Source organism: Miscanthus floridulus, chromosome 1 (genome assembly GCF_019320115.1).
Source record: "Miscanthus floridulus cultivar M001 chromosome 1, ASM1932011v1, whole genome shotgun sequence".
In the NCBI taxonomy this organism is placed as follows: domain Eukaryota; kingdom Viridiplantae; phylum Streptophyta; class Magnoliopsida; order Poales; family Poaceae; genus Miscanthus; species Miscanthus floridulus.
Genome location: NC_089580.1, coordinates 70239075 through 70262499, shown reverse-complemented (window position 1 = coordinate 70262499; position 23425 = coordinate 70239075).

Sequence of the window (23425 nt, the reverse complement as noted above, 5' to 3'; positions counted from 1 at the left end):
TCGCTTCCGACTCTAGCCCGCCTCTCCGACCGGAAGGCCTAGCCAAAGAGAGGACGACGCTCGCTTCCGACTCCGGCCCGCCTCTCCGACCGGAAGGCCTAGCCAAGGAGAGGACAATGCTCACTTCAGACTCTGGCCTGCCTCTCTGACTAGAAGGCCTAGCCAAAGGAGGACCGGCACTCACCTCTGACTTTGACCCGCCTCTCTGACCGGAAGGCCTGGCCGAGAAGGGATGATGCTAGCCTCTGACTCCAACTCGCTTCTCCGACCAGGAGTACACATCGAACCTTTGCTTATAGCTCTTCTCTGACCAGGAGGCCAGAGCCAACTAGGAAATGACCGACCAGGGACGCCCGCTCAGTGAAGACCTAGGAAACAGACACAACAAGTAAGGAGGAGTGCTCTAGTCAACCATAATATCAAGGACCATACCCTACACACCTACAGGATAGTACTGTTAGGCCATGTCAAAAGGATGCACCACAACCTTCTAGACATGTCAAAACATGAACAATGTTGTGGGCGCCGACATTTATCCTATAGTATGGTAGGCGTCGACATCTGCCATACCAGAAGAAGACGATGGAGCCTACCATATGCATCTGAACATCAACAGTATTATGGGCACCGACAAACCGCCTTGTACACGATGGTGTGGGCAACAAGACTAGGTAGCACACACACACTCTTTCTCTCATACTCTCTCTTGTAAAGCCATCCCCTTCATCTATAAAAGGGGATGCGCTCTCACCAAAAGAAAGGATTCGAAGGATGATTGATTCGAACGACTTCGATAGACAACACACGAATCATTTTGATTTGCTCTACTTGGCTCTAGAACTCTAAGGCCAAACAGAGCATACGCTCAAACACTTAGCGCACGTCAAAGCTCCCATCACTCTTGGCCCTTTGGCCCGGAGTCTGACCGGACCTCTGATACCCCCCATCTTACTCCCTCTCGTTTGTAACCCCACAACAAACTTCGAGCACTTGGGCTCAGGAATAAAGTCACTGACCGACTCAAACTAGACATAGGGCATGTTGCCTGAACCAGTATAAACCATGTGTCATTGAGTGCTAGGCCACGTCCGATCACAACATATGGCAAAACTATAAATATTTACATGTTGGTCACTTTTCGCACCGACAGTTGATGCTGTCCATGGGAAGATGCCGTACTTTCACACTTTTAGTCATCAGATGGCCCACATTTCCACCATCTTCAGCATGGCAGGCTCAAGCGACATAACTCGCTTCGGCTCACTGGAGTTTCCCGTGCTCCCACCTATTGGGATGTGGGTTCCCCCTGTCTTCGAGCCATCTTAGGCCTTCCTCTTTGGAAGCCTAGACTTCGTCGCTGACCAGCTCGGCATGCTTCGCCTTCACAAGAAGGCACTTGTTTCGGTGCCCATTGGAGGGGCATCCTCCATCAGCTCCGGGACTCCCAATGACCTCAACGATGAGACACCTATGCTTTGCTCCGAGCCTACGCTGGACTCAAACCCCACTGTGGGTAATATACATACTGTTCTTTACTCGCTTTTTATATCCTCCGCTGACTCTCCGAAGGGACCCTATTGTCCCTGTCGCGACCGTCATGCGATCAGTTCCCCTATGGCCTCGCATCCCCCATGGACACGTACGCACAGGGGCTCCAAAGGATGCTGGCGTCGCCCCCTCTCACATCCGATTTAGTGGGGATGGTGAGCTATGCTCCTACCTCTTTCCATGAGCTCATGGATGACGAGGTTGAGAGTGACAGCTCTAGCATCAGGGATGTTGTGGCACCTAGCCACCCTCTGTCTCGAGAGTGCGCTATGGCGGATGCTCCGAGACAGCCGCCAGTTGTGGCGGTGTCTCTACAGACCCACACCCCTCTAGACCCTTGCGCCACCTATGCCGACGCGCTCGACGCAGCATGCTATGCCACATGCACGTAACCCAGCGAGCGGCGCCTAGGGTCACGCCCGCTAGGTTCAGCGCAACATCATTGACGGGGGGAATGGTCCCCCATAGTTTGCTTAGGCTGGCCAGAACATCACTGCAGTGGCAATGCTTCTATGTGGCCTTCCCGAGCCTATCAACCCATAGGAGTAGGCGGTCCACCGGAACCTCTGGGCGCTGGTGCAGACCGCCACCATTCAATAGGTAGAAAGCTCCGCATCGCGACACCAACTCATGGCCTCTCTCCCCACCAAGGGAGCAGGGATGCACCAGATGAATCGCTCCATCCGCTCGCCATTGTAGTCACTGGGCATGGAACAGGAGGGCATAGCTACGCCATAGCCTGACTCGATGCCCGCTCCACACTGGCCCCCTATGCATGAACACCTTGAGCCAAACCAAGATGCTCGCAGCATCATTAGCAACTAGCGTCAGGCCCAGCATGATGATGATGTCCATTGGGCGGCGGTGAGAGCAGGCGACACAGGCCTCGGCCAGACCATCAAGGGGAGTGGTGAAACATGGCCCAAGCATGGTCACCGACCCGATGACTGGAGTCCCAGCCTAGATGGCCTAGGACCATGGGCTTTTGGCCAATGCATCCAGAGAGCACCGTTCCCATAGTGCTTCTGACCGCCTACCAACATCACCAAGTATACCAGGAAGACGAATCGCGGTATATGGCTCAAAGACTTTTGGCTCGCCTACCGAGCCAGAGGAGTGGATGATGACCACTTCATCATTTAGTACCTCCCCATTTGCATGGAGGAACATGTTCGAGCATGGCTCAAATTCCTCCTGCATGACAGTATCCGCGACTAGGTGGACCTCAAGAGGGTCTTCATCAGGAACTTCCAGGGGATGTATGTCCGCCCAAGGAACTCCTAGGACCTCAAGAGCTACCAGCAAGAGCCCAATGAGTCCCTATGGGACTACATCCATAGGTTCTCGAAATGATGCAACTCCCTTCCTAATGTCATTGACGCAGACGTCATTAGCGCATTCCTCTTCGGGACAACCTATGAGTCCTTGATCCACAAGCTTGGCTGCTTGACACCCCATACCACCCATGACCTAGTCGATGTTGCCATGAACCACACCTCTAGCAAGGAGGCTATCGGAGCAGTCTTTAATGGAGGCTGGGATAAGGGCAAGGCCAAGCGTGAGAACCAAGATGAGGGCCCCTCCACGTAGCAGGGCAAAAAGAACAAGAAGGATTAGCGCCGGTTGGCCAACTCCGCGTTGGTCGCTGCGGCTGATCACGTGGGCAAGCAGCCCTAGCAGGGCCTCCCTAACCACTTCGACAAGCTCATGGATAGCCCATGCACCAACCATGCCTACCCCATTAAGCACCTCTACAAGGACTGTGAGCTCCTCAAGCGTTTCCTGCGACAGGCCGGCGGGCCAAAAGAAGGAGAGGGCAAGGAGGCAGCAGCCAAGAAAGGAGGCATGTCGGGCAAGGATAGGGACAACTTTCTCAATCCCGAGGAATGCATCATGATCTTCGGGGGGTTTGATGCCATCTACTCCAAGCGCCAGCACAAAGTGCGCTACAAGGAGGCATGCATCGCCGAAACGACCGTCCCCTCCTTCCTTCATTGGTCAAAATCTCCGATCACTTTTGATTAGAGGGACCATCCTTCCCATGTCGCCAGACTAGGTCGCTATCCACTCATTGTCGACCCCATCATTCGCAAGAAGCGCCTCACCAAGGTACTGATGGACGGAGGCAGTGGCCTCAACATTCTCTATGTCGACACCCTCGACGCCATGCGCATCCCCCGGTCAGAGCTCCACCTGGTGAGCTCTCCCTTCCACAGCGTGATCCTAGGAGCGCAGGCATACCTGCTCGGGCAGATCGACCTGCCCATCACATTTGGCGATGAAGCCAACTTCTGCTCGGAGGTGCTTACCTTCGAGGTGGTGGACTTCCCGGGGTCTTACCACGCCATCTTAGGGCGGCCATGCTACGCTAAGTTCATGGCGGTCCCCAACTACACCTACCTGAGGTTGAAGATGACAGGACCGAACGATGTCATCACTGTGGGTAGCACCTTTTTGCACACCTACACATGTGACCACAAGCATTACGAGCTCACCACTGCCGTCATCAACTCTTCCGAGCTCCCATGGCTTGGGGAGTTGTCGACCCTAGCAGTCCCAGACTACAACAAGCCAACCTCCTCGACGGCCTTCCGCCCACTCAAGGAAACAAAGGTGGTGAGAATCGACCCCACTAACCCTACTAAGACAGTGCAGATCGAGACCCAGCTCCCGGCCAAATAGGAATGTGAGCTCGCCGACTTTCTACGTGCCAATTGTGATGTCTTTACATGAAAACCTTCCGACATGCTAGGCATACCATGGGAGGTTATCAAGCACGCACTATGCCTCGTCCTAGGCTCGAAGCCCGCCAAGCAACGCCTATGTCGCTTTGACGATGAGAGGCATAGGGCCATAGGCGAGGAGGTCACCAAACTTCGACTGGCTTGCCAATCCTGTTCTTGTTAAAAAGAAGACTAGGAAATGGAGAATGTGCGTTGATTATACTGGCCTCAACAAGGCATGTCCAAAGGACCATTTTCCTTTACCACGCATAGACCAGATAGTCGACTCCACCTTAGGATGTGAAATCCTCTCCTTTCTGAATGCCTACTCAGGCTATCACCAGATCATGATGAGACAGTCTGACCAGCTGGCGACTTTATTCATCACTCTATATGGTTTGAACTATTATGTAACCATGCCTTTCGGTCTGAAGAACACTGGTGCCACCTATCAACGGTGCATGCAGCAATGCTTCGCCAATCAAATCAACGCGCTCGATCAGCCTGACCAAGTTGAGTGGCCAAAACCAACAATCACTGTCTATGTTGATGACATAGTGGTCAAAATGGCTCAAGCTTGCGACTTGATCGCAAACTTGGCCGCAACGTTCATGAACCTCCGAAGGTTCAACATCAAATGGAATCTCGAAAAATGTGTTTTCAGGGTTCCGAAGGGGAAGCTGCTTGGATACATCATGTCCAAACGTGGCATCGAGGCCAACCCCAAAAAAATCACGACCATCTCCAACATGGGCCCTATACGCAATGTCAAGGGCATACAGAGGCTCACCGGTTATTGGACACCCTGAGCCGATTCATCTCCCAGCTCGGTGAACGTGGGATGGCTCTCTACAAGCTTCTAAAAAAGACAGACGCTTTCGTCTGGACTAGGGAAGCACAACAGGATTTGGAGAGCCTCAAAGCATCATTGACGTTAGCCCCAATGCTCATCGCTCCCGAATGGGGAGAACCCCTCCTCCTCTACGTCGTGGCAAGCAACCACGTGGTGAGCGCCGCCCTAGTCGTTGAAAGGGAGGAGTCGGGACACCACCTTAAGGTCCAACGACCCGTATACTTCATCGGGGAGATACTCACTGACCCCAAGGTGCGGTACCCCCACATGCAAAAACTCCTATACGCTATGCTGATGGTGACCCAGAAGCTCCTGCACTACTTCATCGACCACGAAGTCTTGGTCACCACTTCATACCCGCTCGGAGACATCATCTGCAACCGCGATGCCATGGGATGAATCTCTAAGTGGGCACTCGAGATAATGGGCCACAACATTAGGTATATCCCCTGTACTACTATTAAGTCTTAGGCTCTCTTGGATTTTGTCGCTGAATGGACGGAGGTCCAGCTACTGACTCCGAACATCACCCATGAGTACTGGATGATGTACTTTGACAGGTCCATAATGGCGCCTGGCTCAGGGGCTATAGTGGTTTTGATCTCCCCGGATGGGAGTAGGCTCCACTATGCAATCCACCTACACTTTTTAGCCTCAAACAACATTGTGGAATATGAGGCCCTCATCAACGGACTACGCATCGCCATCGAGCTCGGTGCTACGTAGCTTTACGTCCATGGTGACTCAAAGCTAGTCATCAACCAGGTCATGAAGGAGTCCTCTTGCAAAAGCCCCCTCATGACAGCATACTGCTAGGAGGTGTGCAAGCTCGAGGACAAATTCTAGGGGATCGAGCTACACCATGTCCCCTAAAAGGACAACGATGCCGCTGATTTTCTCACAAAATTGGCTACCAGGCGGGTTCTGTCTCTGGACGGGGTCTTCATCAATGACTTTCATGAACCATCTACCCGCATCCTAGAAGGTCCAATCCAAACACACCTCGATGATGACCCGGCACTTAGGGGCTCTGACCCCAGCACCTCCGTGACAACATCACCCACCGATGTCGCCGTGTTGGCACTCGATCAAGCCAACTAGTGAGCGCCGCTACTCGCCTACCTCCTCATGGAAGTTCTCCCACCCAAAAGGACTAAAGCGTGATGGATCACTCGATGCACCAAGACATTCATCACGATCGATAATGAACTCTACAAATGAAGTCCATTGGGAGTACTCATGAAGTGCGTCCTTGGTGACCAAGGGAAAAGCTCCTCCTCAAGGTCCATGTTGAAATCTACGGACATCATGTGGCCCCAAGGTCAATGGTCGGAAAAACCTTTCGCCAAGGTTTTTACTAGCCCATCACGCTATGAGATGCAAAGAGGTCATCCACCGATGTGAAGGATGCTAGTTCTACGCTCGGCAAACCCATTTGCCGACATAGGAGCTTCAAACCATCCCCATCACCTGGCCGTTCGTGGTTTAGGGCCTCGACATGGTAGGACCCCTCAAAAAGGGCCTAGGCGGCTTCACTCACTTGCTCGTGGTGGTTGACAAATTCACCAAGTGGATAGAGGCCAATCCCATCACCAACATTCGCTCGGAAGAGGCAGTCAAGTTATTCCTCGACATCATCTATCGGTTTGGTGTTCCTAACTGTATCATCACTGACCACATGACTAACTTCACTGGGAAGAAGTTCCTAGACTTCAGTGATGGATACGACATCAGGATCGACTGGGTCGGACATCCACGTACTAACGGTCAGGTCGAGCATGCCAATGGCATGGTCCTCCAAGGACTTAAGCTACGCATCTTCGACTGACTCAACAAGTATGCAGGGCGTTGGGTTGCAGATGTCCCAACGATCCTCTAGAGCCTAAGAATGACCCCAAATCAATCCATTGGGTTCACACCCTTCTTCCTAGCCTATGGAGCTAAAGCAGTGCTGCCCACCGACCTCGACCACAGCGCCCCAAGAGTGAAGGCCTTCGACCAAGACCAAGCCATGGAGGCTCAACAAGACATAGTTGACCTACTCGAGGAGGCATGCGAGATGACCGTCATCTACTCCGCTCGCTACTAGCAGACTCTCCATAGGTACCATGAGAGCAAAATCAGAGGAAGGATCCTCGAGGTCGGAGACCTCGTGCTTCGAAAGACTCAATCAACCAAGGAGAAACATAAACTCTCTCCACCATGAGAAGGACCCTATATGGTGACCGAAGTGATCCGACCGGGTGCCTACCAACTGAAGGACAACAACAACGATGTTCTAACCAATACTTGGAACATCAAACAATTATGTCATTTCTTTCCCAAAAAAATCGGTCTTACCGCTTTCTTTCATTCAACGCTTGCTCCTACAAGCACCCTGGCCTGAACACTCTTGGCCTGGGTCACTCAGGGGCTCCACGGGGCTACAATACCACCTCTCTTTTTACTATTATATGGTAAATACCTTTTTTTACCCGAACGAAAGGGTAGTCCATTCCTTTAATTACCTTACGTAACTTTGCTTTAAACATTCCGACCGATCACACCTTGCCATGACCTATGGTTATGAGCAGCTAAGCCTCGTGGGCCATGCCCAGGTTGTTAAGGTTGCAGCCTATGATTCAAACGGGTTGGTGTGAAAAAGAAAGACTAAAAAACAAAGCTATGCTAGGATAAAAATAAGGAACGGATGGGACAAGCTTCCCCTCACAAAGTGATTCCATCACAAAATGAAGTCAATGTATTCATGGATATGGAAATGTTTACATAGGGACTCCCCCACGAATTTATCCCTTATACATATTGCCTATTTCTACTTTACATTCTATTGCGGTTGCTCGGCGGCATTGGCTACTAGCTCGACCGGTGAAGACAAGGGCTGCTCGCTCTCCGATGGGGCGATGCTCGGTTCGGTCAGAGGCAAGGCGATGTTCACTTCTAACCCAGGCTCCGCTCCATCCATAGGCTGGGCGACGTCCTCCTGGCATGTGCCTTTAGCCGCGCTCGCACGGCGAGCCTCCATCACCCATTGCGCGGAGACTTGCTCTGCCACCAACTGTGCGTGTGGCAGCAAGCTCTCCCTAAGCGCATGGATGACATTCGGGCTCTAGCCATCGGCGTACCCACTATAGATGGCAGCAAAGTCTAGGTCTGGGTGGTGCATCGCCACCGAAGTTAGCACCCCAATGTCCCGTAGAACATCCCATCAGAGATAAGCACCTGAACTTCATTCGGGACCTACGCTAGTCGGATAGCGGGCGTGTTGGTGCTCGATGCCAACCCGAACACCTCCAAGATGATGACCTAGGTGACATTGCAGAGCTGGTCAAGCTTCCCCTTGAGAGCACGTCACTCTTCAAGGGACTTGGCCAGTGCCTCCGCGCTCCTACCGATCGTCGCCTTGCCCATCTCTAGGTCCTGCTCCAGAGAACCAACCCTTCCACCTAGCTCTAGAAAAAGGATGACAATCTCATAAGCAAGCTAAAGGAAAAAACCAAGACACCAAAGGCAGAACAGGTACATACCGGGGTGGGTGTTCTCAAGGATGGAGAGTCCTTCCTCCTGCCGAGTCACCTGCTCGCGCAGCCAAGTGTTCGACTCCTCCGTCCCCAGCACTAGCCCTCAGAGCACGAGCACTTCCTAGAGTGCCACCAGGGAACTCTGGAGCGCCACCTTGGTCTCCACCAGGGACTTTTGGTGTGCCACCTTGGTCTCCACTTGGCAGACCTTTGCCGCATCAAGTCCTCGCTCAGCGGTGACCGCTCGCTCCACTACGAGCAGTTTCGCATCTCGTGCCTCCATCGCCTCGACCGCCCAGTCTTGAGACTCATGGTGGGTGGACTCTAGCTGGTGTGGGCAACAAGACTAGGTAGCACACACACACACACACTCTTTCTCTCACACTCTCTCTTGTAAAGCCATCCCCTTCATCTATAAAAGGGGATGCACTCTCTCCAAAAGAAAGGATTCGAAGGACGATGGATTCGAATGACAGACAACACATGGATCATTCTAATTCACTCTGCTTGGCTCTAGAACTCTAAGGCCAAAGAGAGCATACGCTCGAACACTTAGCGCATGTTGGAGCTTCTGTCACTCTTGGCCCTTCGGTCCAGAGTCTGACCGGACCTCTGATACCCCCATCTTACTCCCTCTCGTTTGTAACCCCATAGCAAACTTCAAGCACCTAGGCTCAGGAATAAAGTCACCAACTGACTCAAACTGGACGTAGGTCATATTGCCTAAACTAGTATAAACCCTGTGTCATTGAGTGCTAGGCCACATCCGATCACAACGTACGACAAAACTATAAATATTTACGTGTTGGTCACTTTTCGCACCGATTGATGGTCTGAGGGATCCCAAACTGATAAATGATATGCTCCTAGACAAAGTCAATCATGTTTTTGGGATGTCACCATCTTTAGTGGGATGGTTTCAACCCACTTGGTAAAATAATCCGTCGCTACCACTATGAACTTATGGCCTTTACTGGATGGTGGATAAATTTGGCCAATTATGTCAATTCCCCAACCTCTGAACGACCATGGCTTGATTATAAGATTCATGACTGATGCTAGTGATCTTTGAACATTATCAAATCTTTGGCAATCCTGACATCCTTTATAATACTCAAAACAATCTTCCAGCATCGTCAGCCAGAAATACCCTGATCTTTGGATAATCCATTTCATTTTATAAGCCAACTGATGAGCCTCGCAAACTGCTTCATGGTCCTCACCCATGAGGACCTTAACATCTTCTTAACTCAGGCATCTGAGTAACACTCCATTGATCGTCTTATAGTATAGCTGCTCATCTAGTAGTATGTATTTGATTGATTTATACCTGAGCTTCCTAGAGACCTTATATGATGGATTCCTAAGAGAGTTCATTATATCTTCCCTCCAATCATTGGCAACGACCTCATTGCTAAGGATCTCTTGAATTTGTCGATAACCAGAAGCACTTTGAGCTAGCCAGTTAGCTTCTTGATTCTGAGCTCTTGGGATATGCCTGATGGTGACCATAGGGAATTCATTGATAAAACTTTGACATTTCTCATAGTAACCTCTCAAGATAGCATCTTTACACTCGTACAGGCCACTCAATTGATTAATCACCAACTAAGAATCTCCAAAGATTTCAATTGCACTAGCCTTTACTTCTTGAAGAAGTTGAAGCCCTTTGAGGATAGCCTCATATTCAGCTTGATTATTGGTTGTCATTGGCTTGGTAGTATATGCAAATTCAAAACTCGATCCTCGGGGCAAAATGATAACGATGCCAATACCACCACCCTGCTTGCATGATGAGCCATCGAAGAATAAAGTCCAAGGCATCAGCTCCACATAACTAATACTAGGTCCATGATGAGTCACAAAGTCAGCCATTATCTATCCTTTGACTGCTCTGGCCGATTCATATCTCAGGTCAAACTCAGACAATGCTAGAATCCACTTTCCTACTCTCCCGTTCAGAATTGGCATCGACAACATATGCTTGATCATGTCGGCCTTAGATACCACAGTACACTCGACCGATAGCAAATAATGCCGTAATTTGGTGCATGAGAAATATAGGCACAAGCACAACTTTTTCATGGGAGAATACCTTGTTTCTGGGTCCAAAAGCTTTCTACTCAGATAGAAAATAACCCGTTTCTTCCCTTCAAACTCTTGTATTAAGGCCAATCCAATTGTATGGTTATCAGCTGACATGTACAATTTAAAGGGCTTACCACGCTGTGGAGGGACTAACACCGGTGTAGACTTCATATACTCTTTAATCTCGTCGAATGCCTTTTGTTGTATGCTGCCCATTTAAATTCTTGACCGGCTTTCAGGTTCAGCAAGGGGGAGAATGGCAACATCCTTTCTGATAGATTTGAGATGAATCTCCTAATGAAATTAATCTTGCTGATCAAAGATTGCAGCTGGGTTTTATTTGTTGGTGGGACTGCTTCATCGATAGCCTTCATACTTTTCTGCCCTACTTTAATCCCTCTTTCGTGCACCATGAAACCCAAGAATTCTCTAGCTGATACCCCAAAAGCACATTTGTTTGGGTTCATCTTAAGTCCATGCTTCCTCGTGCATTCTAGAGTCTCCCACAGATCAGCTAAGTGTTCTTTGTAACTCTTGGATTTCACAACCACATCGTCGATTTAGATCTCAATTATCATGCCAATCAACTTATGAAAGATACAATTCATGGCTTGCTAATAGGTTGCACTAGTATTTTTAGGCCAAAAGTCATAACTATCCACTCATATAAACCAATGGCTCTAGGACATCTGAAAGCAGTCTTAGGGATATCTTCTTCGGCCATAAAAATCTGATTATATCCTACATTGCCATCCATGAAGCTAATAACCTTGTGCCCTAATGCTGCATCTACTAATAGATTAGCTACCAACATTGGATAACCGTCCATTGGTGTGGCTTTGTTTAAGTCCCTAAAGTCGATGCAAACTCTTAGTTTGCCGTTCTTCTTGAGCACGGGGACTATATTCAAAATCCAATCCACATATCGACACTGTCGAATAAACTTGGCCTCATACAACCTTGTAATCTCTTTCTTGATATCTTCAAGTAACTCAGGTTTAAATCTTCTTGGGGCCTGTTTAAATGGTCAATATCCATCTTTGATAGGTAGCCGATGTTCTATGATCGATCGACTAAGATCGGGCATCTTGTAATACTCCAAAGCAAAACATTCTCGGTATTCTTTCAAAAGATTTATTAATTCTTGCTTATACTCAGGATCTAATTTAGCACCTACATACGTCGACCTAGGCCTATCACCAGGTCCAATATCAACTTTTCTAGTAAATCGGCTAACATAAATCCCTGTCCTAACTTCCCTTCAGTATCATCGATTGGGGAATCCATTAAGACACATTTTTAAAGCCGACTGCTTGGATCGCCTGTTGACATTCATTGCTGACTCTAATGATGTCTTCCTTCACTATTTCACTATGGAGGCGCTTGTGTTTCCCTTGTTCATATCCTAAAGATGCTTCAAGCTCCGTAGGTTGGGCGGACACCAAATTAATATTAGCCGATGGCATACCCTTGTTAGCCGCTTGCTTAACATGCCATGTCTGAGGTTTGCTATACTTCTGAACTTCTAATTCTCTATTCCTCAGGCGCTGAACTCTTCTTTTCTGGCTCCTTGTCAGACCTCCTAGACACCATTGGTCTTCTTGCCAAACATACTCTTTTTCTTCATCACGATCGGCCCAATTCTGATCATATGTACGCTTGTCTAGCCAATTCTGATCATTTTTATGCACCGATACATGTTGTTAGATTAAAAACTCAAACATTCATGAATGGACCGGTGGTTGTCTTAAGATTGCCTAAACTTTGAATATTGATTACTGCACTCTAGGCAGTTATGTCTTGTAGGCAATTTTAAACCTTTGTTCCAGCAATGTCGGAACAAAGGACAATTCCAATGTAGTTCAACTTGTTCTCTTTCGTACCTTTCTTCTTCGCATCAGCTCTCATATTCTTCTTCTTTGAGCCGACGCTGATAGTCCTTCTCCTTCTGGTTCTGCCACTTGTTCAATAAGATCCTAGAAGTCACATGAGGACGCATAGCAGCAGCTCTGGATGTTTCACCTTGCTCATATTGACTCTTTTGCTGATCGCGTTGCTTCTTAGCTTCTTCATACTCATTAGCTTATATTTGAACCTTGGGGTCAACTGACCCATCTTCTTTGGCCTTATACGACGTCAACACCTTTGTATTCCCTTTAGCCAACAGGAACTCTACCATGTGCACCTATAGGAAAGGATGCTTATCTATGTCCATCGTCAATTTCTTAGCTAGCTCAAACTTGATCTTCTTGCTCGATGGCCTTCTAAATGTGGAAGCGGAAGATTCTGCACTTGTTGGTACTATGGTTAGTAGCGTTGTGGAACTTGTAGTACTTCTTTCCTTTTAATTCTTTAGCCGAAGGGATCACATGGTTTGTAGGTAATCTCAACTGCTTCTTTTCTAGTAGCAAGTCGAAGATCCAATCGGCTTTCTTAACATCGAAGTCATAGGTGTTTTTCGACTCCTTCACCCATGGACAAGATATAGGAGCCTTGTGCCATGTCCATTCGGCGATTGTGACTTCTAGATCATCTCCATCAGAGTCTGCATCATAGGGATCAGTCATAGCAGCAATACCCTTCAAATACTTCTCTTTGCATAGGGTCTGGTGCTGACTTTCAAAGGCAGACACTCTCTGAACTAAATGGGCCAAGCTTTCAAACTCCTGTCCATCAAATTTCTCTTTGATTAATGGAGACATCCCCTGAAGGGCTAATTCAGCTAATTGGCCATCAGACAGATTTAATGAGTAGCAATGACTCCTTACTTCTCTGAATCTTTAGATGAACTCAGAGCCTGACTCATTGTTCTTCTACCTCATGCTCATCAATTCTGTAATCTTCTTCTCACCCATTCCACTGTAGAAATATGCATGGAACTTATTCTCTAGATCAGCCCACCCAGTGATTGAGTTTGGTTCTAGCGATGAAAACCAACTGAAGGCCAGTCCAGACAGGAATAAGGGGGAAGAATCTAACTTTATGTGACTCCTCAACAGATGCCTCTCCAAGCTGAATGAGATAGCGACTAATATGCTCCATGGTTGTCATCTCATCTACCCTGGTGAATTTGGAGAAATCTAGGACTATATAGCATGGTGGGAGTTGCACAATATCATACTAGGCTGGGTATGGGCACTGGTAGGAGCCAACCTATCCTTTAGGCTTTAGACCAAACTGGCTTTGCATCATTGTAGTTATTTAGTTGACAAACTCTTTAGCATCCATGCTAGCAACTTCTTGTCTCGGCTGCCCTTGAGCCTGAGCTTGAGATCCTTGTACATGGACTTGTTGATTCTGAGCCAAAGACTACTAGAGTTACTAAGCATTATAACTATAAGGATTCTAATACCTAGGATGTGGCATGAGTTCATACATGCTAGCATCAGAAACCAGGTGATATCCATCTAGATAGTTGATCTGAGCATTGCGAGCTGCATATCCTTGCAATTGACTATTAAAGTAGTTAGGTTCAACATTCCTAATGATCCTTTGCACTGATGGAGCAATTTTATGGGCTGACTAAGGCATTTGATAGGAAGTACTAAATCTTCCCTGCGCCGAACGTTGCGTAACCTGTTGAGTAGCTGGAGAGGTTGACTGTTGGACTGAATAAACTTGGTTTTGTCTAGTGGGCTGTCGATTCATTTGCATGACAGGGGCACTTGGCGGCTGCTGTGCTGGTGGCTGCCCCCTTGTCATCTGAGCTTGCCCTCCTACTGTTGGTAGGGCCTGACCTTGCCCCCTCCTGTTTGTAGGGTCTGATCTTGAGCCTATCCTCCTAGAGGCTGTTGTATTAGTGGCTACTAGAACTACCCACCATTCGGCTGCTGACTAGAACCAGGTATGTTGTTTACCATAGCCGAAGGCTCAAAGCCATTAGAGTATGTAGGCCCAACTTGATCAACTAGCGCTCCAAAGAAGATTTCTTTCAAAACATTGCCAATCATGTTGGCCAGCACCTTATTGTGGTTTGTAAAGGCTTCATGAACAGTCTTGTGGACCAAATGAGTAGTAGTCCTTACTTCAACATCTTCACTTTGACCATGTAGGAGGACGCTTGGCAGGGGAGTCTTCTGGATGACTGAATCACGCGTCTTGCTATAAGACAGCAGACACTTTCTCTGAATTTCTCTATCGCTTGATTAATGAGTGCCTTCTGGTCATCAGGAAGGTCTTCAAGGTTGACCTTGAGGATCGCTTCATTGTTCATATTGACGATTGTGGTTCCACCGGGCATGCCAATCTATGTCGACGGCAAAAACTGATGAGGAGCCACTAACACGAGCAAGCCAAGAGAAACCACGCAGAGCAGGTCTCGAGCTCTCACCAAACTTAGGAAGGGCGCTGGACCGGATGGTTGTGACTGAGGGTGTGCCAGTCAATTTGACACTTCAATTGATAAGGAGAGAAAGTTGATCAGTAATTTAAGGTGGAACATGTCAGTGTTTGTCCAGACAGTTCCAAATATACGGCCAAATGGACAGCAGGATAAGGCTATCGACTAGAGAGTCGATATCCAGCATGTTTATGATGTAATGTAAGCAAAACAAGCATATCGACAATTATTATTTACTTAGTTACATGGATCGAACTTAGCCGATGATCTTGAAAACATGTAAGAGGTGTAAAGATAGGTGTGTAAGCATACATGTGAGAGACATACCGGCTTTTAACCAGGACAAAAACAAGTAAAAGTAATAAATAGCCAGCACATCCTCAACAAAGCAGGCTATCGGCTAAAACAACCGATTCCAGTGATCGTGTCGCACATCATACGATCACTCATCCATTGGATACAAATAAATCTACAAAAAAGTAGACTCAATCTATTATACCATCAATAAGTCAAGTCGTCTGATGCAACATTGATAGTAAGACCCTAGATCAGAGACTAGCGGTCGATAGATCTACTTATATCGCAAAGGACTCATGAAAGCATGTTATGCACGTGGAAGCTCAAGCCATAGGCTAAATAACTGATGGGGACATAGCAGGTGGCTGATGCCATGCTCTTCTTAACAGATAGATCTTTTAACCGACAACGTCTAATCTAACATGCTATCAATAGGTCGAGTCAACTGATGCAACATTGATAGCGGAGTCATACTAGATACTGACGATCAATGAATCTATCTCTTAATAGAACATGACTTCAAACACCCACCATGTACGATCAAGATTGAGATAGATTAGTCATCAAAATAGGATCTAATGTCAAGAATCAAATTCAACTGTGATAGTAATTAGCAGACGATAGATCAAAATAGATAAGACCAACGAATCTCAATATAGATCGGACAATTGGTGATATTGTATTAAATAGTAAACTATTTAACACAATATCGATCACTTTGATTAATACCAATGTTTACAAGAGATCAGTCGTCTGTTGCAGCCTTGTAAAGGTTGATACAAATTGATAACTAATCTATACTGCAATTTGTAAGAGATCAGTCGTCTGTTGCAGCCTTACAAATAACAATATAGATCGATAACTAACTTATACTGCGACTCACAAGAGATCAATCATCTGTTGCAGCCTTGCGAGTAATAATATAAGTCATGATGTATACTCACAAACAAGTCAGAGGTCAGGTCATCCAATGCAGCCCTGCTTGCCCAAAGAACTCATCGAAAATCTACTCTACTCCTACTCCTAAGGGGGTGGCCTAAGCCAAAAAGTAGAGGTACTTGTTTTGGTTAATCGATGAGAGATGTCCATTACAATAGCCAGGGTTCAATATTTATACCCGAGGCTTGACTATGAGTCCTGGTCCAACAAGACCGATTACGAGATTTAGAAAAGCAAACGAAAACGTCCTAATTTAAGATAACTTGGACTCCAATCTCTCCCTTCTGTGGAGTCTGACGCATCTCTTCTGCTTCCAATCAATGTCACCTTTGTTGTCAGAGCTTCTCTTTGAGGTGATGAGATGATAACATTCAGCCAATTCAGATGAACCAAATTCTAGTGTCAACAGGATGAGGATGTCCTCGATGTGCCAGGGCACACCGCGAGTGGCAGTGATGGTGTCATGGAGGTGGTGTAGCTAGTCATCCTCTTGAAGCTCAGCGCGTAGCTCATCATAGAGGCGGAACATCGGTGCAGAGAGCGCGGCCAGGCTCGCCTCTTCGTGCTCACGGTGTGAGAGAGCGTCTACCATGGTGTTCAAGCAGCTCGACCGATACTCCACCATGAAATCAAAGCCAAACAACTTGCTTATGCATTGGTGCTGGGGGACAGTCGAGAGGCATTGATCGAGCATGTACTTCAGCGTGTAATGGTTGGTGCGAACGATGAATCGACGCCCCCATAGATAGGGCCACCAATGGTGCATTGCCTGTACCAGCCCAATGAGCTCGCGCTCATACACCGCCACCTCCAAGTGTCGGGCGGCGAAGGGCTTGCTATAGAACGCCAACGGTCCAGCGCCTTGATGCAGGACGGCGTCAAAGCCGGTCCTAGAGGCATAGTAGTCCACCATGAAGGGCTTGGTGAAGTCAGGTAGATGGAGCACTAGGGTGATGGAGAGTGCCTCCTTAAGCACGGTGAAGGCCACAGTGGCCTCGTCCATCCAGCAGAAGCCCTCCTTGTGCAGCAGCTGGGTGAGGAGGGCCGCCACGGTGTCGATGTTCTTGATGAAGCGCTGGTAGTACCCAGCGAGCCCAAGGAAGCTACGTAGGCCCTGCACCGAGGTAGGTTGTGGCTAGGAGGCCATGGCCTCTACCTTGTCCCCATCCATGGTCACCCTTGATGCCGAGATGACATGGCCGAGGTAGGCTGCGGAGGTGGTGCCAAAGGCACACTTGGAGCACTTGATCCACAGCTGATGCTCACGAAGGACAGAGAAGACGGTGCGCAGGTGTTGGAGGTGCTCGGACCAGGAGGCACTATAGATTAATATGTCATAAAAAAACATGAGGACACACTTACGGAGGAACGTCCAGAGCACTACATTCATCAAGCTTTGGAACATCGTCGGCGCATTGGTGAGTCCGAACGGCATCACGAGGAACTCAAAGTGCATGTGATGCGTCCAGAATGCCATTTTCTCCACATTGTCAGGACGGACGCACACTTGATGGAAGCCGGCGTACAAGTCGAACTTGGTGAAGAAGCGTGCGCTGTGCAATTCATCGATGAGCTCTTCCACCACTGAGATTGGGAATTTATTCTTCACCGTGTTGTCATTAAGCGCGCGGTAGTTCACACAAAAGCGCCACGTCGTGTCGGGCTTCTTGACAAGGAGGATTGGCATGGAGAACGGGGAGTTGCTTGGCGAATGATCCCTTGCTCAAGCATCGATGTACACTGCGCCTCCAGCTCACCCTTCTAGAGTTGGGGATATCGGTATGGGCGGACTGCCACCGGTGCGGTGTTTGGTAGCAGGTGGATCCGATGATCACAATCGCATGGCGGTGGGAGCCCCGTTGGAGGCTCGAAGACGTCAGTGAACGACTCTAGGAGGTGACCGAGGAGGACGGGCTTCGTGTCGCAGACGGCGTGTAGGCGGCCAATGGGGGATGTCGGTGCACATGGAGCCAATCCCCTTCCATAGGACACATTTACCGTGGTGCCAGAAGGCCATGCAGAGGTTGTCGAAATCCCATAAAATAGGGCTGAGGGTGCGCAGTTACTTGACGCTGAGGATGACATCGTAGCAGTCAAGGGGGATGGCGTAGCAGTCGACGGTGAAATGTTCTTCATCGATGCAGATGGCGACGTCACAGGCCAGGCCATGGCACACGACATGATCACCATTGGTGACCATGACGTGGGCGCCCTGGCTGTCGTGGAAGTGTAGGCCGACGTAGCAAGCGGCTATCATACTGATGAAATTGAGGGTCGAGCCCGAGTCGAGGAGGGCCGTGAGCTCATAGTTGTGGTTGGTGATGCAGAGCTACATGGTGTCTTCGATGCGGATGCCAGCAATCACGTGCTGCGAGATCAGCGGCGACAATTCATCCTAGGCTAGATCTTGGGCCTGCTCTTCCTCGGGCATCGGGGGCTTGCTGTCGTTGTAGTTGGTGACCTCTAGATAGAATAGGTGTTGTCACTTGTGCTGACGAACATACTGCTCATCACATTTGTAGCACAGGCCCTGGCGCCGATGATCCACCATCTCAGTTGGTGGTAGGCGGTGGAACAGACATGGTGGCACCAAGGCATTCGCCGCGAGTGTCAGCTACTGCATTGGAGGTGATGTCATGGCCGGGAGGGGCAGCGGCTGTGCATGTGGCGGAGGGTGCAGGGGCTAGGCTGGAGTTGCCCTGGGTAAAGCAGCAGTGTGGCGTTCATAGGCGCAGGCTAGTCCCATGGTTCGCTGAAGATCCCCCAGGCCCTAGAGCTCGACGTCAGTGTGGATGGGGTCCGGCAGTCCACCGGTGAAGACCTAGACCTGCTATACCGGAGACAGTGGCCCGACGTGCGCCATCCAGGCCTGGAATGCCTCTTGGTACTTCGCCATGGTCCCACAGAATGGTAGGTGTTCCCGGTCGAAGAGGTGGTTGGTGCTGAGCGCCGACCTAAAGCGTTGGTGACACAGGGCCTTGAAGAGGGTCCAAAATATGGTGCTGACATCGATGGCATCGCGCTCGAGCATGTAGTACCAGTGCTATGCCACCCCGTTCATGTGGAATGAGACAAGCCAGACTTTGTCCCATTCAGGCATGCACTGCACCCGAAAGAAGTGCTCACACTTGTTCAGCCAGACCAGGGGGTCGTCCTTACTGTCGAACGTCGGGAAGGATAGCTTCTAGAAGCGGGGAACGCTGAGGGCATCTGCATGGCCCTCGTAGGGCGCTGGTGGCACCGGCGGTGCGTTCAAGATGGGTAGAGGTGATGGGGAGTGTGGGAATGAGATCTCCATAATAGGCACCGGGGAGGAGTGCGCCGACTGGTGGGCGGCCGCCTCAGAGTGAACCATAGAGGCAGCGGATGGCGCAGCCGGAACGCCCCCGTATCTGGGCAGACCATAGGGGAGTGAGGACGGTGTGGGTGTGGGCCGCCGGAGCTCGGTGGGCCATAGGACTGGTTGGAGGGATCGCCCTAGACGAGCGGGGCACGCCCTTCGACTATGGATAGCCGGGTGGCGAACTGCCCCATCTGGCATTGGATGCCATAGATGGCCGTGGTGAGGGTGTCCAAGGGCGACGAAGAGATGCCCGAGGTCGGAGGCATGGTGGTGATGGGTGGAGCGGTGGTGGTGGTCGACGCGGTGGTGGATGAAGGAATGGTAGTGGGAATCAGAGGAATGGCGGCGGAGGAACTCCCGGACATCGGGCCTGACATCGATATAAAATTGTCGGGATCGCTGCTACTCCCTCTAAGATAGTAGTCGTGGAATGTAGGCGGGCAAGGTTTGGGTTCGCGGCGGCGGCGTGGGTGCGACGTCGTCCTGGCGGCCGGCGTCGAGCACAAGCGAGCAAGAGAACGAGGACAAAAGGGAGCGGGAGAGATTAACTCAATCTCTAGCTGAATCTCACATTAACCAAGTGTTTAGGCTTTATAGCCAACTCTCCACAAATCACTAACTGACTAACAAATCCAAATTGACTAACAAATCCAAATCTAAGATCCTAGACTTGAGGAACTGAAGCCGCCCTGAGCGCGGTCACCATGCAGAGTTGTGCGCGCCGTGCGCGTCGCCCTTTGGGCCTTCTCAGCCATGGCCTCACTTGCGGCGCTGGTAGACTCGGCCCACCATAACACCTGCTATAGATCAACAATCACCAGATTGCTTTGGTCAGTTGTTGGAATGGATGGATTTAATCTGTTGATTTCAACTGCTCTGTATGCTGATTTATAGATTTATCGAGGTGACCGACACACCTGTTGCAATGGGTATGTTTGATTGCTAATAATTATTGTAACCCAAAAATGATTGTCCTCGGCACCAGCTCTGGTCTGATCCTTTGAGTGAGTTGATGAACAATACAAGCTACTCCCTCGATCCCACAAAAAAGATACAGCATTCAAAATTTGCTCTACAAAGAAAGTCACTATAGCACCAGCTAAAATAAAATAAAAAATACAAGCTCTAACCCAAAAAGGATCTGACCAGAGCTGGTGCCGAGGACAATCTTATGTTGCAATGGGTATCTTTTTTGGATTTAATCTGTTGATTTCAACTGCTCTGTATGCTGATTTATAGATTTATCGAGGTGACCGACACACCTGTTGACAAATCCTATAGTGTGTCTTGCTTTTTTTGGGACGGATGGAGTAGTTATTAGTTGATGCATGCTAGTACTTGACAATTCAAGAACTCGTGGAATTTTTACAAAGATAATTATAGCTCAAAATGACATGAGATGAATTCTTCTATTTTCACCGGTTTATGCTCTACCTATTAACAATACCTTTTTACAAATTTGGACTTATGTTGTTCTTGGCGTTCTTTTTTTTTATCGGGTACAACTTTGAACGCACATAACCCAGACACTCCACACTCACACCACACGCACACACACGCGTGCGCGTCCATACACACGTAAAGAAGAGATTGTGATGTTCATATACACGCAAAGAAGAGATTGGGATGTTCTCGCCTCCAGTGCGCAGTACCACCGAACGTGCACACGTGCGTGTACCCTAAAATTTATAGAAAAATTTCAGAAAAAGGTGCGACAACCAGGGTTCGAACCTTGATGGATAGCATCCCACTGGACAGCCCTACCACTGGACCACAGGCCCATTCACTATTCTCGGCGTTCTTGGATTTGAAGACTTGAAATGTTGTACTCCTAGAATTGTGTGTGGTATAGGATCATAAAAGTATGAATTACTATGGTGTTGAAGTGGAATTTAGAATGGATGTGTATGCAAAAGGGAATGGAAATGGAAGGAAATGAAGAAATACAGAGAAAGCTTTAGGTAGTCAGCTGCAGTAGTTCTCTGTACATGCTAAAATGGTTTTAATTAGGGGAATCTTCTAAACCAACATGAGACACAGTGTAGAAGACTGCTGGAGTTTCTCAGCAATGTGAATTTTTGAGAAAGTAATCCCCCTGTGTCCCAAATCACTTCTTGACTTCTGTATTGCTTGGAAAAAAAGTAGTTCCGTATTAGTTGAACGTAATCCTACACGATTCCATAAATGAAATGAAATCCGTATAATTAGCATGGACCATTTGATCGACCAGTTTAGCAGGCAGCAGCACCATCAAATCGCAAAAAAGCTATCTTGCCAGCCAAATAAAGCTACTTCTTGATCTCAACGCGGAAGGAAAGGAAAAGTAGCAACCTCAAAAAGCAAGACTGGCGACTCATCCTTGGACCATGATGACTCGGATGATTTCTACTACCATGTTCTCTCTTATTATTAAAACAGAACAAAACAAAAACAAAAAGCAAAAACAAAAACAACGACCGGTCCTTTGTAGTAATTGTGATCTGCCGATCATCCGATCCATCCCATATATGCAAGTAGCAGCTTCCTGTCATCCAGAGATTTTTGCTTTTAACACTAGTGCTATCCCTTTTTCTCTTCTTTTTTTTAGGATGTAGAAATTAATTCGCTGTAGTCAGAACATGACACTTCCCAATCCGCTCCCATGTTGATCCTGCGCATGCATGACTCAGCTCGTTGGTATCCTTTTCTTTTTCACCCCCTTTTCTGAAGATATCAAAAGACCATGATCCTTGCTCCACCTGTAAAAAAGAAGGGGGCCATGCATGCTCCAGCTAGCTGTAAAAAAGAAGGGACCATGTTCAAAGCTTTAGCTCGTGTTGTGGAGATATATACCTTTTGGATTTAATTAATTAACCTGTCATCTTCAGTACAAGCTAGGACAAGATCATCCAAAAAGAATTAGTAAACAGTTATCCATGGTGAGTGGCCTTGGAGTGCTCTCGCGTGTGTCACCATCGTCGTCACTGCAAGCAGAAGAACCGATCTTCCAATGGCATCGTATCAAAGCCGGGTCTGTGATGACACGTCCATGAGCCATGGCCGTCGTCTGCAGCTAGTTCCCTCCGCACATGCGTGTGCATGGAACAGGACACCGTGCCTAACTGCCGAACGATCGGCATAACGGCATCAACCAACGCAAGATCACTTGGACCTGCACGAGATCTGGCAGCAGGATGGATAGGATTAGGAGCTCAGGCGACGCGCCGTGTCGAGAATTGCCATTGCCATGGCCAACCGCTCGCACAACCCTCTCACCCTACATACCTAGCTCGGTCACTAAGGGTGCGTTTGGTTTGAGGGTTTGAAGGGGTTGGAATGGGTTGGACCCAGTTGGGGAGGTGTTTGGTTGAAAAGGTAGTGGGTTAGGTTCATCCCAGTAAGGGAATATTCCCCTCAGATGCGGGTTGGATGCATCCGCCCAAAACGAGCGGACGCATCCAACCCACATGCACGGCGACGTCCTCCGTTTCCTGCGCGAGAGGAGGAGCTGGCGCGAGGGGCGCGGGCCTCGGCCTCCGGCACCGCATGAGGCTGCTCCGGCCATGGCGAGCCGCGCATGGGGAGAGGCAGGGGTTGGTGGAGGCCGGCGGGGAGGAGGGTAGCGGCCGGCATCGGGGAGAAGGGAGGGGCGGGCGGCGGCACAAATAGAGAGGGAGACAGCAGCAAGAAGCCGCGGGGAGGACGATGGCCGAGAGCAGCGAGGAGGGTGGCGCCCATGCCGGCCCTGCCCTGGTCCGCGGCCGTAGCGCTCCTCCGGATCTGGGCGAGCAGCGGCAC